Genomic DNA, 14,870 nt, shown 5'->3' with positions numbered 1-14,870 from the left:
AAAAGATTTAGGGTACTATAGGAATATTTTTATGAAAATAAAATTAGTTAATGATTTTTTTTATTTTAAAAAATTTAGAAGTCTTTTAACATGTCTATGGGTGCCTAAATTACCATCTTAAAGAGTTAGGAACATGGATTTGATCTTTCTTGTGTTACACACTTTCTTGTTTATAATATGATCAAAGATATTTTAAATTTTACTTGGGTCCATTTTTTTGGACAATTTTAAATGCATATTTTTCTACATCAATTTGGTACATTCAGATTTTTAATCCGAAAATGTTCCTCGCAAAAATCAAATTATGGTTAACAAAAAATGTATGTTAACTTTTATTATGGGTTTTAGGTTTACGCTTCTCAATTCTATGGTCACATTTGATAATGTTTAATTTGCACAAGCTAATTAATCTAATAAATTGGCCAAAAAAAAAATAATGAATGCCAAAAGGATAAATACTGCTCAAGAAGCAACCTTCTCTTAACTAACAACATAAAACAGCCTAAATTACTCTTCATATCATATTTAATTAACTAATAATAATAGTAAGAATTTATCATCATTTTATAATTTATATTTTTAATTTGAGGCAGCCATAATTGGTTTTTAAATTCATCCCTGAAGACATTACCTTTGGAATATTGAACTTTGAATTGAAATGAGTAATAATATTAATTAATTGAATGAATCAAGGGTTAGAGTTAAATTATTAATATTATTAATTAATATGCACTGATTCCATTTTCCATAGCTTAAATTTAAAGAAATTAAAGTCTCTACTCTTTCACATGGTGCTGACTAATGGGTGTTTCTAATCAGAAAACATTTGTTTCCATGACAAAGAAATGGTCTAGGGAGTCTGTACATAGATTTGGCTTTCTGGTCTAGGAAGTCTCTCTTTTTAAATTTAAATAAAATTATTTTAAATCAATTTATTACAGAATTATGGACTTTCCTAATACGTGGCCTAACTATTTTTAAAGTTAATTAAATATTATTTATATTAATATTTTTACAACAAATGCAATAATTAATTTTTAATGTGATAAATTTTAATATATTAAAAATATATTACTTAATTGATAATTTAAAAAAATAATCTTACGAACAAAACCCAATAAATATCTTCGACATTGTTGGCCTTTCATATATTTGTGTACCAATTTTCATTGGGAAAGAGATGGACGTGAATGGCTTACTTTTTTTTATTGATTATGAATTTATATAAAAAAAAATTAAGGGTATATTCTTATTTCAAAATTAAATAATTAATAATTATTATTTCAAACATGTTAATCAAAATTGTTCTACTGGGAAATTAAATTGTGTCAGCCAATGTGAAGATAAATTAATAATTAAATTCTAGTATAGTTTAAAAAATAAAGCCTGATTAGTTATATAACAGCCCAATAACCGAATTAGGGCTTCGTAGGATGCCGCAATTGGAAAATTGCATGTGTGTTTCCATATGGTCAGCTAGGCTTTAATTAGTTTAGTGCCATCACTTAATATTAATATTTTCATTTTATAAACTTAATTTAATTAATTTTTGTATTTGACAAAAAGACAATACAGACATCAAATTTTGTCTAAATTAATCAAAATTATCTTAAATTACATTCGTATCTAATTTAAATTCAATTGAAAATTTTAATTATATTTATTATATATTAGGTTCAAATATTATTATTATTATTATTATTATTATTATTATTATTATTATATATTAATATAATTTTATTTATTAATCATATAAAAAAAAGTCTAAAAAAAGAAAGCAAGAAAGTCAAAGAAAAAATCAAAACCAATAAAAAAAAAGATGTTGCAAAATTTGTTTGGAACTAAAGTCAAGTTCCAATTGTTCACCACCCTAAATTCACACCTAACAATACAAATTTTGTCAAAAAATTTTTGTTAAAAAGTTGCAACAAAACTTTTGGTGGCATGATTTTGAAAAAATGTCTCTTAATATCAAATTTTCTTGGATTTGATTTTCTATACAAATTCTATATATCCAATACACATAGAATAGCAGTGAGAGAGCTTGAAGGCCATTTTGAGGACCAAAACACACTGCTTAATCATCCACACACATCGCTAGCACCAGCCTCACCAGCCTCATCAGCCAACGCACCATCATCCGAACCTCTACCTAGCACTAGATACACCAAGACACAACTCCTCTACTCAAGCTTCCCCTCCCTATATGCACACATAATAGCCCTAACACCACCAAAGAGAACCTTGACCTGCTTCGAAGAAACAACCCCACATCACCCTCAACCACAATTCCAACCATCACCCAAATCACTGTCCCCATAGACACTACCAGCAGCAGCCACAAAAGATAAAAAAATTCTCATTCCTTTTCAAGAAACCACACAACAAATAGAAACAAAAAAAAAAAAAAAAAGGCAAAGCACACACTTTTTGGGTTTTTCAGTTGGGGTGTTGTAGAGTGTTTTAGGACTTCAAAATTTGTGGAAAGAGAGGTCACGGCTTGGAGAAGGACATAGTCAAAGTTGGTGGTGTTTAGCGTGGTGGAAAGGGATGGTTCTAGGATTTTTAGCCATGAGTTTCAACCTAGATCTAGGATGAATCAAAGGTTGTTTGGTAAAACCAAGCAGAAAACAAGAAATAGGAGATCAAGAAAATATTTTAAAGAAAATTTTAGGTATTTTCTAGCTTCAGTGAGTGGCAGCCAGTGCGGCATTTTATAGTTTGAAAGAAACAATGGAAACGACGTCAATTTGAGCAAAAGAGGGTCCACGTATAGACTCGGATTCGACCCGAGATCCGTGTGTCCGACCCTTTTTGGGTCCCCTTAAACCTTTAGGCAAATTGCTCTTAATCGGCCTGAACTGCTTAGAATCGGTTCACACCGCTTTGAACTACTGAAAGCACTCTAGTCCATTTTGAACCAGTTGAATTGCCCTTTGAACTTTTGATCAGAGTTGATTAGGAACATTTTAGATATTTTTATCATTTTTGTCATTTTTTATTTTTCTCTACTCAATTTTTTATATATTTTTATTATTTAATTTCTGATTTTTATGGTATTTTTATATTATTGTGTATAAACTTTTGATAGAAAAATAAAATAAATAGTAGAAAATATAAAATATTTTTAATTGAAATTAGTTTAAAATAATTGTTAAAAAAATAAACATAGGAAAATTTGAAATTTTAATTTTCTCTTAAATAATATAAAAAATAAAATGAAGTAATGAAAATAAAAATTTTAATGAACAAAAATAAAGAAAAATATAAAAAATATAAAATGACAAAATAATAAAAACAATAAAGCCACAAGTGATAATTTTATTAAAAATATTCAGACAAAAAAAATTTTCTTAAATATTCTAAAAATGTTAGAAATATTTCAAAAGTTTTCAAGTATAAAAATAACATTATAAATAAGAATAAAGTCATAAATGGTGAGTTTATTGAAAATATTCATACAAAAAAATTTTTTTAAATATTCTAAAAGTATTGGAAATGTTTTAGAAATTTTCAAATATAAAAATGATAATAGTAATATTCACTTCAAATAAATAGCAAGAATTAAACAAGTACATAAAAAAAAATAATAACAATAATAATAAAATCATAAGTGGTGATTCTTAAAAAGTATTTTTCAAAATTTTGTCAAAAGTGATGGTAAGCTATTTGAAAATTTTTTCAATAAAAATTAATAAATTATAAAATACTTAAATTGTCAAGGTAAATAAAATTTTACAAGAATAACAATTACAAGTGATAGTTTTATCAAAATTTTTTAGACAAGGTATTTTTCTCAAAATAGTCTAAAAGTGTTGAAAATATTTTGAGAATTTAACCAATAAAATTTTTAACCTCAATAATAAAATAAACAACAAATTACAATTTACTTTGCTTTCAAAATATTACAATAAATCCGAGGATGAAACCCTTTCAAGAAAATAAGTGATTTTTTTGAATACTCTTGAGGTAAGAAAATTTTTTAAGCTATACCAAAAGTGTCAGAAATAACTTAAAAATTTTTAATATTCAAATAATAAAAATAAGTAAAAGACTATTATAAGATTTTATAAAATTAATTGGTATTGTCTTCGGATGGGCGTTGTGAGGGTACTATAACTTTCTCCACACATAATCGTACTCTTAAACCCACCCTCAAATTTGTAGATCAAAAGATAGGATTGGTGACCAATCTCACTTTAATAAAAAAGATTGGTGGTGACTCATTTATATATTATATCTAGCGATCGAGTCCCTAAATTGATATGTTATGACAACATAGTGACTCTATTAGGAACTTAAAAGAGTTTAACTAAAAATTAATTTTACATGATCCTAAAGTCTTGGTTGAATCTAATTTTGTATTCATTTATTGATTTATCTACTTGATTATTTTCTTATTTGTTTATTTATTTGAAATGTGTTCAAAAATCTGTTCCTTCACACCCTCCACGTGCATATCATAACATGAGCTCTAAACTCGAGCTCCATCCTTTTTAGGAAGAGGTGGAATACTTATGCTCTCGTGAGGTATTAATATCTACAATGGCTAGTGAAATACTCTCACTCAATTTGAATCATTTTCATTTGAAGTCTATTATGGGTAAGTATCGGAATGCCTTACTAGTTCAACATAGACGATAATAAAGAACAATTTGGGAACCTTTTAGCCTATATCAAAACTTAAACCCTGCATATAGTGAACCTCAAGGGTCCAACTTTATGATAGAGCCATGCCCTTCCTTTCTAAAGAAATAACCCAAATTTAGCTCACATACCTTTTGTTATATGTGAGTTATGCACTAAGTTATTTTGTTTTTTTCGTTATTTATGTTGTATGCTAACTCTATTTCCCTTTTTGCATAAATTATGTTAATATCCATAGGTTTACAATTATTATTTTTTTGTTTATTTATTTATCTATTTTTATTCATTTCATGCATTTTACTCATTCATAGATCATTATCATTCATTCATCATGTCATTGCATAATATAGAAATCTTTTGCTAGGTTCATAATTCAAAAAACATGAAAGATTAATTAGAAGTATAGATATAGGCCTCAGAACTCAACCAAGAGGAATTTGATCATGATATACGAGGAATAAATATGTAACTTACCAAGTTGGTGGAAAAACTTGAAACGGCCCATTCTTAAGAAGCTTTATCATGCCCAATTTTTTTATGCATCAAACAAACACTAGGTCAGGACTAAAAAACTTCTTACAATACTGAGGCTACCTATGCATTTGATGGCTTAAGAAAAGATCAAGTTAGAAAAGAAGCAGATAAGATAGGATCTTTAAACTTTATCCAGACTCCACAAATTGGTTCATACCCAAATTTACATTCTATCTAGTTATCCCTTAACAATCCTTTTTGGCAACCCAAACAAAACCTGTTCCCATTCAACTTACAAATCAACCCATACCATTTTCCAATTATGAATGATGCATCCTATAGACACCTGACTTTATTTGAATTATCAAGAGTGGGCCTTTATCTTATTTGAGTGGATATTAGGCCTAAAATCCATGACGACTAGGCTTAAAGCCGAGTATCACCTTGGCTCAAAATTATGGCTAAAATTCAGATAAAGGCCCAAGCTTTTAAAATTAAAATTAATAATAATAATAATAATAACATTAATTAATTACTTAAAAATTAATTAAAAATTTTAAAAAAGAAGACAACCAGTGACTACATGGCCTTCTCTCTAAAAGCATCACATGGTTCGCCTTCCCCTACCAACCGTGGCAGACAACACTAAACCTTCATGAAACTTAGTTAAGGGCCAAAAATGAAAAAATAGAGGCCTTAGATATGACGGCTATCCTGACAGTAAAAAGGGCATCAACAATTCCTTTGAAAACCTCAAAAATCTTAAAAAATGTGGGATTTAGCCTTCCATTATGGCTTTATAAATTAAGCCACCATGAACCAAGTAGAAGGAGAAAAAAAAAGAATCTAAATCTCTGCTAAAAATTCTAAAAAAAAGAACTTACTATCAATAAAAAAAAAAAGAAAAACTTTTTCCAATCCCAAAACAAAAACAAGCCAACATCCACTGGAACAGGGAACCAGCATCGATAAAAACAAACAAAAAAAAACAAACAGTAAAACAACAAGAGGAAAAAAGAGTTTTCACCTGGAACTACAAAGGTCGATTTGGGCTTTTAAGGGATTTTTCTCGTAAAAAAAAGTTTGAATTAGTGTTCAGGGGGTTATAGAGAACAAGATCGATTTGTTTTTGGCCATCGACGCCACAACCAGCAACCAGAGATGGCGATGGTGAGTGGTGGCACTCATCACTTTCTGGAAAAAGCTTCGAAGATTTTTAGAGCTTTAAGGTTTCTTTTTTCAGAAAAGGAGTGGAATCATTTGAAAAAAAAAATTAGTTTTTATAACTGAAAAAAAAAAGCCAAAATTGAAGCAACGCTATTTTGGGGAGTAGAAAGATCCTTGTAAACTCGAAGACTCGACCCGAAACCCTCACAGCCAACCCAAAAACTCTACAGTTGACCAATTTTGATTAGTTTGATCAAACCGGTATTGAACCAGCATGAACCATAGAAAATTACCCCAGACCGCTAAATCGTTTGTGAATGACCCCAAGCTGTTCACTAGACCATTGACCATCGGTTTAGATTTTTTTTAACTTTTTGATTTAATTTTTTTAATATTATTTTTATCAGTTTGAGTTATTATTATTATTATTATTATTATTGCTAGTACTTATGCATGTTTAAATTTTTAAATTTGTTAGAATAAATATTTATTTTTATTTTTTTTAATAACAATGACAATAAAAATGAAGACAAAATATAAGTGACTATAAACAATGAATAATAAACCCTTAAATTCTTGATAATTTTGCTAAAAAATTAAAATAAACCTTGTAAAACAATATAATAACTAACACCAAAAGAAAATAATGCTAACAAATAAAAAATGGTTTCTAACTTTGGACTTTTTTATTTTAGAAAATAAGAAAATAAATATAAATAATGAAAAAATATAACAAGAGAAAATTTTGTCTAAGGATAAGATTTTAAGGTATTTCAAGTAGTGATACCTTAAAAATATTTAAGTGAAAAGATTTTTTTAAAATACTACCAACATATTAGAGTATTTATAAAAATTTTCAATACAACAAAAAAAAAATTTCCATTAAATAAAATAAAAGTTAACTAAAAAATTATTAAATTAAATAAATAAAAATAAAAATAATAAAAAAATGATGGAAAAGAAATTTTTTGCCCAATGATGAGATTTTATGGTATTCTAAATAGTGATACCTTAAAAATCTTTATGTAAGAAGAATTTTTTATACTACCAACATATTAGAGTATTTATAAAAATATTCAATATGATAAAAAATTTTCTTTCTTTCAAGAAATAATAATAGCAATAATAAAAAACAACAACCAATAAATTAAAAAAATTAAGTTAAAATTTAAAAATAATAAAATAAAATGTGTGTATCGATATATTGTCATTCCCATAGCATACATAATATTGGTTTTTTATGAAAAATAAATACGAGCCTCCGAGGATGAGATTCTATGAAAATTCGAGTAGTGATTCCTAAGAAATTCTTAAGTGAGAAAAATTCTTTCAATGTAACTAATGTACTGGAACACTTTAAGAGTTCTTTCAATAACAAATTTTTAATTTATTTTCCTTAAATAAAATGGGTTAATCTTTAAAAATAAGATAATTCAAAATTCAAAAAAAAAAGAAAAAAAAAAGGAAAAAAGAAGGGACAAAGGTGAAATAACAAAAGAAAATAAATGAAATAAATAAATAAAAATAGTCAAGTGAATTATTTTCTAAATGCCAAAATTAAGACTATTTTGTCAAAATTAATGAATAACACATAATTAATTAGTATCATTTTTAGTTGATGCTGTGGGGGTGCTAATCATTTTTCACACGTAATTAACTTTCGAACCTAAATTATTTCACAGACCCAAAAGTTATCTTTTTTAATAAATTTTAATTAATCTTAAGATTTTATTAAAAAGGTAAGTTTTAGTAGGTGGCCAATCACACCTAGTCAAAAAAGATTGGTGGCGACTCCTTTTGTATTCAAATTCATCTAGCAGTCCCAAAATTGTTATAACACATCCTAAAACCTAAGTGTTTATCAGTCCATTCAACAACCAAGTTTCCTAATAAACCATCCAGCAAATACACCTAATTCTATTTCAAAACCCATAACAGTAAAACAAATAACTACTCAACCTAAAAAATTGTTGAGTAAAAATAAAGAGAGAGCCATCATTGATTCAATCTCCATGACTTATACTGGGTTATTCTCATAACTCTTTAAAAGTTATCTGATCATACCATTTTCCCTAAAGCCACTAAATCTCTTTATCTTAAGTGATATGATATTGATGCTCTGTGTGATTATCATTATGGGAATATGGCTCAATCAATAGAAAACTACTTCGCTTTCAAAAGTAAAATTCAGGGTTTAATCAAAACTGGCCAGTTAAATTTCGAGAATAGAAGGGAGGTCAAGATTGCTGAAAGTCATTGCCTAATTGTATCAGTCGAAAAACTTATCAATAGGAGTACCATGATCTTGAAGTTAAAATATAGGATCAAGTAATAGATTTTAAGATTATTTAAGAATGTTATTTGGAGATTCTTGTTGTCAGAATGATTTTTAATTTTTAAAAGCTTTTTTATTTGATATCATTCATCACATGCATCTATCCATTCATTCATATATATTTTTTTATGTTTGTATAAATTTGTAGCTACCTATTATTCTATTTTTTAATGGTGGTAATAATGGTTCAAGGACTTGATCATTAAAAGTTTCAAAGAAATCTACTTGCCACTTATCTAATATCCATAGAGCAAGAATAGAATAGCCGAAGTGAGAAATTTAAGAAAGCTCAAGATGAAATGAGAGGAAACTTGGCCCAAATAATGGGACTGTTGAAAATTTTGAATGAAAAAAAGGAGGATGCCTATGATAAAAAAATCGAAGATTTCTCACATCTTGTTGGGTTTAGTTCACATCAAGTCCAAGTATCCCAAGGAGTATAATCACAATAAGCCCTATTTTTTGGGGCATACTTTCATCTCGAAATACCTTTAGTAGTTACATAAGGATAGTCCCAAGGATACACTATTCTTAGAGATAAATTTGATCTAATCCAAATCTTTGACAATTTTGAAAAGCTAAAAAAATTAAAAGAAAGTTCATTTAAAGTAATAAAAAATTCAAGCTTCCGAAAGAAGATAGATCTCATAAAGAAAAGGCTTCAAGTTATTAAAAGAATAGATTTTTATAAATCTATGAATGCATTAGAGCTTTGTTTAGTTTCAGATGTGATTGTTCCATCCAAATTCAAAGTTTCAAAATTTGAAAAGTATAATGGGACTAAATGCCTAATAACCCTTGTCACTATATACTACAGGAAAATGGTTGCTTATGTTCATGATGACATGCTTTTAATTTAAGTATTTGAAAACAATCTTACAAGGTTTACTACTAGGTGGTCTACTCAATTAGATAGAACTCACATCATTTTATGAAAAGAACTGGTTAAAGTATTTGTAACCCAATACAAGCATATTGTAGATTTGATCATAGATCATCTATCATTACAAAATATAGAGAAAAAAGCTAGCAAGAGCTTTAAAGAATATACTCAAATATAAAAAGATGTAGCTGCCTAAGTTCAACCATAGCTTACAAAAAAAAATCATCATTTTGTTTGTTAACATTCTTCAAACACCTTATTATGATAAGATGATTGAGAATGCCATAAAGAATTTTATGGATATGGTAATTTTTTAGGGGATAATTGAAAATGCAGCCAAAAGTGAAAAACTCAAAAATGAAGATATGAAGAAAGATAAGGCATCCAAGAAAAAAGAAATGTGCAAACTATAACTCATAAATAGCAATAAGATAGTGGTTTTGCCTTGTATTATCCTTACCCAGTTTATCACCCTTACTATCTTACCATAAATAATGTCTTATCAAATCTTTACTTGAACCAATTAAAAGTTCAACCAAGCTTTCACCTCCAAACAACTACATCTATGCCCCAACTAGCCAATCAATCAAATACATTTGATAATAACAAAAAAGGGTAGCAAAATAACAAAAAAAAATAATCATGTCGACCTTATTCCCATATGTTACACTGAATTATTACTTTAACTTATCCAGAATCAACTTTTAAAGTTTGTGTGTCTAAAACCCCTTTAACCCTCTTACCAAAAATGGTATGATCCTAATACAAAATGTGATTACTATAATAAAAATCAGGATCATTTAACAAAGAATTACCCTACACTAAAATACAATATTAGAGATCTCATTAAAGTTGAAAAAATAGAGTTTGGACCGAAAAAGGATTATCATGTCGCTGAAGACTCTTTACCTTGATATGTTGGAAAAAAGGTGAACCAAAGGTGTTAAAGCATCGATATGAATAATTTTGATGCAATGGTCAGAGGAGGAATTGGAGAGTGGTTCTGTGTGCTTTTATGGGGAAATTGTGGACATTTCATTCAATATTACAAAGAAGTTAAATGATTCAAAATAAAAAATGTGACCTTTTTATTTCTTTTTTAATCTTTCACTTCAATATTGGACATGCATATGAACTTCATAACTTATATGAAGGTTTGAATTTGAATGCTAATTGAGAGAATTTTTTTTCATTTCTCTTTTTGTCTCAAGTTTTTTTTTTAATTTTCATAATAAAATGTCTTAAAAAACATTTGGTGAGCATTATTATGAATATATCCAAAAAAAAATATTTTCGTGTCCTTTTCATGTCCCAAAACCACTTCAAAAACTTTAATGCTTCCAAGAATACAAGTTTGAACTTTGTGACGACTCTCTTTAAGGCAATAAACACTAAAATGATCAATTTAGAAAAACCTTATAAGTTCCTTGAAAATCAAACAAATACGATATTTTTTTATCTAGATTTTGGTGATTTGATATGTGTTAAGGCTATGCTTCAAACATAAAGTCATTTAAATAGCCACGAATACACAACTGCACCATTTTCACGTTTAAGGGCATATTGATAGAAGAGCATGGTTTCCTATTACCCCAAGATAACCTAGTTTAGGCCACAATCTAATCTGGTGATGATGTGTGCAATCGGAACCTAAATAAACCCTTTCACAATAATTTCCATTGTCACATAAACCTTGTTGACTTATCAAGGTATGATAAAGACTGGTTGTCATATGAAATGTAAAAATAAAAAAAAAACAAAAAAAACGGGTCAATGGTTACATCGTGCACTCTGGATATTCAAATAATCCTAAAAAAAGAAAGTAAAAAATTCATAAAAAATGATGAAATAAAAAAAAGAGAGGTGATAAAAATAAATTTTAAGTTTTTAAAAGAATCACTCTTTAGCACAAGTGACCAGGCTTGAAATGACAAATAGACATCTTTTTTCATCTTTTCACAAACAAGAAATTATCCATTTACTACTCCTTTGAGCCTAATGAATTTTTTCCAAATAAACATTGATCGAAGTTCACCCTCTACATTAGGGAAAAATACAAAGAATGATCTATTTGATGAAGTCATGCTTTAACAACAAAGGAAGAATGCCTTATGTTATAGGGGCAAATGTCAGATAAATTGAGTTTTAAAAGTTTTGAACATATTTTAGCAAAAGTTGAAATATGCAAGAAAAAGCAAAAGTGAAAACGATACAAAAAAAAATAACAACAAAAAATAATAAAATAATAAAAAAAAGAAAAAATAAAAGAGATAATGGGATGTTAAGACTAAAGAAATAAAATGATAAATGCATGAAAGAAAGTTCTTCACATGATATGAAATGATCCTTGGTATGATTACCTTTAAACACATGTTTTGGGCTTATTTATCCATTCTTTTATAACCTTGAACCCTAGCCTATGTTACATACCTTAAAAGTTTATTTTAATCAAACATGAATACTTGAATAGAAAAGTTTGTTCTTTGCTGAATCCTCAAGACCAACATCGCTTGTGCCTCTTTTCTTTGCAAAATTTTCTCTTTCATAAGAATACTTGCGTGCACAATGAAATCATCAAAACAAAAAGAGAAAGAGAGAGAAAGAATGGAAGAATGAATATCTAGGGTAAAAAACCAAAAATGGGCAGTTCAAGGCAAAAATGATTGCAACATGTAAACTCATTGTAATCAAAGATTGAAATGTGTGCAAGGGCTATCATAGAAAATCTTGGCATGATCTTAAACCTAGCACAGCCGGTCTTGACATTTATTAAAATACCACATTGTGATATTGAAAAAGGTATCAAATTTGATTATATCCAAAAAAACCCTTCCAATAGAATTTGATGTTGAGCCTAGATAAATAGAAATCCAATTTCCTCCATCAAGTCGTGAGGTCCCTTTTAATAATCAAGACTTCAATTTGACAATTAACCATCCAAGCTATTTAAAAAGATGGAATTACCACTCTATCCAGACAAATGCATAATAATGATCACCATTTTTTTTTAAAGACGTAAGAGTCACATTATTTCATTAAAGTTAACTAAGGCAATTTTTTTTTTGCGAGAATTTTGTCAATAAAAAATATTTACGAGGAAGGAAAATAAAATTTTGAAAAAAATAAACAACTTTGAAGAAAATAAGTGGCACCATGGGAAGCGTTTTTTTAATACAAAAGTATGTTTAATTAGTTGAGCTTCACCATAGTTCAATGGTTTGTTTTATTCAATTCGCTTTCATCAAATTCAAGCTGGTCATATGCATGTTTGATATGAAGATGAAAATAAAATGGTAAGAAAAGTAAAAAATACAAGTTGTGAAGAAAAAAAGTAGAAATTGATGAAAATTGAGTAACAAATAAAGGATTTGGAATTGAAATGGGATGAAAGATTCAGGATTGAAAGAAAAAGAACTTTAGAAAATTTAAGAAGAAGATTTGGATATTTTGACTTGTTTTTTTTTAATTAAGAAAAAAATTTTTTGAGCATTTGCATCTTTTGACTTTGCTTTTACATCATTAGCTTGTCTATCATTGTTAGGGATGTATGTATTAGCATCTTTGCAAAAAAAATTTACATTGCATTTGCATCATCATTTTAAGAGAAGACATTTGCATCGTAGGGTGTTTGTCAATTTTGGAAACATTAAAAAGGAAAAAAGAAAAGAAATGTGCAAAAACATATTTAAAAGATCAAGAATTTTTAGGAATTTCAATGAGATGGCACAAGATAAGAGCTTTAAGCCCAATCTAGTGGCATAAAGTTGTAAACTTAGTGAAATCAACATTAGTCAAGAAAAATATTGTGATAAATTATTTTCAAAATATTTGGTAGTGATATTTGAGTATTAAAATATAGACTTCATTTTCTTCGGTGGTGATATTCGAGCCCGTTTTCAAAATCACTCTATGGTGATATCCAAGTTTAAAGATTGAATTTACATTTTTTTCTCTACATTTGTGATTTCTCGATGGTGATATTCAAGTTTCTTCTTGATAGTGATATCAGAGACATTTTTAAAATCACACGGTGATGATATTCAAGTTTAAAGTTTGAATTTACATTTTTCTCTACAACTGCATTGTCTCGATGGTGATATTCGTGTTTTGTTTGGTGGCAATATCCAAACTCATTTGTATTTTCTTAGTGATGATGTTCAAGTTTCTTGTGGTGGTGATATTCGAACTCATTTGTATTTTTTCGATGATGATATCCAAGTTTCTTTCGGTGGTAATATCTAAAATCATTTACAGTTAATTATATGTATTCATTCAGTGTTAATATATAAGTCCTCGATGGTGATATTCGAGTTTCTTTTCAGTCGAAATCATTTTCATCTTCTCAGTGATGATATTCGAGTTTCTTTCGATGGTGATATCCAAAATTATTTTTCGACAGTGATATCTATGCTTTCATTTCAATTTATTTTTGTCAAGCCTTTACTTAGAAGAGCTTTTATATTTAAATTTAAAAAAAGATTTGAAGGAAAATTTTTTGTATATGCTTGGTCAAACAAAATTGTTGTCTTTTAGTTTTTGTCTTATTACTAATTCTCAATGATATGCAAGGAAGGGCAACTGTAGATACCAAATTTTATCTGGATTGATTGAAATTGACCTGAATTGCATTCGTATCCAATTTAAATTCAAATGGGAATTTTGATTGCATATATTATATATTGGGTTCAAATATTATTATTATTTATTAATATTATTTTTTTATTAAACATATAGAAAAAGTCAAAAAAAGAAAGCAAAAAAGTCAAAAAAGAAAAAAATCAAAATCAATCAAAAAGGAGATGCTATAAAATTTCTTTGGAACTAAAGTTAAGTTCTAACCGTTTACCACCCCAAATTTACACCTACCAATGCAAATTTTGTCAAAAAGTTGTAGCTAACTTTTGGTGACATGACTTTGAAAAAAAATCCATTAACCTTAGATTTTTTGGGATTTGATTTCCTACGCAAACTTTATATCCAATACACATAGAATAGCAGTGAGGGAGCTTAGAGGCCATTTTAAGGAAAAAAACAAACTGCTTAATCAACCACACATATAGCCAGCACCAGCCTCATTGGCCAACGCACTGTCATTCGATCCTCTGCCTAGCACCGGACACACCAAGACACAATTGCTTCCACTTGAGCTTATCTCCCTATACACATACACAATAGCCCTAACACCACCAAAAAGAACCTCTACCTGCTTCAAAAAAACAACCCCACTACACCCTCGATAAAAATTCCAACCATCACCTAGGTCACTATCTCCATTGATGCTACCAATAGTAGTCACAAAAGATAAAAAAAATTCTTATTCCCTTTACCATTGCAACAAATAGAAACCCAAAAAAAAAAAAAAAA

Source organism: Durio zibethinus, chromosome 20 (genome assembly GCF_047325235.1).
Source record: "Durio zibethinus cultivar Kanyao isolate XHJ-2024 chromosome 20, ASM4732523v1, whole genome shotgun sequence".
Lineage (NCBI taxonomy): Eukaryota > Viridiplantae > Streptophyta > Magnoliopsida > Malvales > Malvaceae > Durio > Durio zibethinus.
The sequence above is the reverse complement of the archived record's forward strand: the minus strand, read 5'-3'. Positions refer to the sequence as shown.